The sequence below is a fragment of the Theobroma umbraticum genome, unplaced genomic scaffold (genome assembly GCF_002168275.2).
Source record: "Theobroma umbraticum cultivar Fairchild unplaced genomic scaffold, ASM216827v3 scaffold_12.1, whole genome shotgun sequence".
NCBI classification, from domain to species: Eukaryota; Viridiplantae; Streptophyta; class Magnoliopsida; order Malvales; family Malvaceae; genus Theobroma; species Theobroma umbraticum.
Window position 1 is genome coordinate 2,750,152 of NW_018397269.1, and position 2,343 is coordinate 2,752,494.

Here is a 2,343-nt window from a genome sequence, read left to right on the forward strand (position 1 = left end):
ATTTTCGAATTTATTGTTGATAAGGTTTTATCTAATAGACATTCTCTAACATTACTATCTATATAGATTTGAGGCGACAGATTATATAGAAGTTTAATAGCAATAAATAGAATGAAGGGATCTAGAATGTTTTTAAAAGATCTCAAATTCAAAAATTGAATTTTAAAAATCCTCAAAGAAAATGGAATATTACACAAAGGTCATGAATGTGATATGTTTGTAAAGAGGTAATAAGTTCAAATTAAAATTTTAATGAAATAAGTTCCTGATCTTAGCAATGCTAATCAGTGTAAAATTGAGAGAAAGTAGGAGCATCGCCATTAATGCAGATAAAGCATTGATGGGAAGCATGTTTTAGTAAGAAAAGACTAGAGGTTTGGCATGTGTGAAAGATAAAAAGGCCCTTGATAAGGCTAGTAGTAGTGTCAGACGAAGGCGAGCAAGACACACGAGGAGGATAAAGAGTAAAAGAGAATTGATGGTTATGGCAAAAAAGTTTTGTTTTGTCTCTTCTCAAGAGGTTGTTTGCAAGTGTTTTAGTAGTCAAGTGTAATAGTCACTGAAGAAGACGGTACGATTGAACACCATACGGGACAAAGGCGAGCGAGATACATGATGAGGATAAAATCTAAAACAGAAAGTGCTGATGGCTAGAATTGATCTCCACATAATCTTTCCCACCTATATAATATCCAATTGTGAGGGGGAAAAGATTTTACTTAAAGTTCAATCACATCGTTACGATAGGATTAAGAAGTACAGAATATTAAGTCCTAGGGAGTCTTGCTTTAGGGATAGTGCCATTTTCCAGTGCCCTGATCACTATCTAGGGTAATTCAAGGGTAGTTAATCTTTATTATAAATAAGGTCAAATGCATATAGCAAATAACCGTAATATATCATCCTATCCTATGTCATCTTCTGTCACACATGGTTAGCATTGTACTTATCTTATCTTAATGAGTAGTGGTTGAATGGTTGATTAACTACAGTTAATTAAAACAACCTTTGTAAATTTTATATCCATATGGTACTGATATAAAGGGTGAAAATGTCACGCGATAATGTTATCATGCCATATAAGTATATCACATCATCATCCATTATAGCATATCAGCATATCACATTAACACCACATGACATTAAATGACATGTGACTATTTGACTAATCTCAAAACCCCAATTTGAGCCATGATTGACACAAAAGCCTAATGGACAAAACCTACTAAACCTAAGCAAGTCTCATAATTTACAGTCACACATTTTTATGTAATGTATACTTATCTTATACATGAATATATATCCTTCATTCTATATTTCTATATTCAAAAAGATCAATATATTGCACAACTGTGTGCTAAGATCATCCACAATATTTACACACACACACACACACACACACATATATATTCAGTATACAATTGTAGAAAGTTTATCACCCGATGGCTACATCACTATGTGTTCTAACATCTCATAAATACAAAATGAATACAAGACTAGACAGCAGAGTTGACACCGAGGCTCGATAATGCTACTGAATGCCTTTAATGTAAATCTACCAAAAGGTGAGTGGACACCTCTCTAAGACTCAAGCTTTAGATGATCTATGGATATGAAAACCAAAAACATGAGTTTGAAATAGGTGAATATATAATCTAGTGAGTGAACATGGGAATGAAACAAGCATATGAATGGAGGAACTTGGTATAAACCATGCCTTTAGTTTGAAACCATGCACTTTTAGCTTTGAAACCAAATACATGATGCAATTATGTAACTGGTCACATTTGATGATATTCCATGGTAATAAAATGAGTACATAAACATTGGGAAGTTTGAATAGTGGTGACAAACATTCCTGCGTGAAAAACAAGTGAAAAACCCACTTATTTGTGAAAACTAGCTATAGAAATTGATTCCCATACTAAGAGTATCAATATTTTTATCTTAGATTTGTTTCTAGATGAAAAGTATCAATACCTAGGATAATAGCTATTGATACTTTTACTCCAAAACATCCATAAAGCCTTTTTTAATGAACAAGTACCGACGCCTTGTTCACAAATTTCCAATTTTTAAGCCATAAACCATTTTTTTTTTCAAAAGCTCTAACTTCATACCAAGGTACTTTGACCTAAACCTCATTTAAAAACATCATAGTTAGAAACTTTTCAAGTAGAGAACACCTTCCAAGGCTCATTTCATTGATCAAATTGAAATCATATATATAAGGTTCTAATTCACAATTCATTAAACCATACAGTTTGGTAGAGCATGCTTATTAAGTACAGAATAATAAGTCCTAATGACTCTTGCCCCTTGGATAGTGCCATTTTCCAGTGC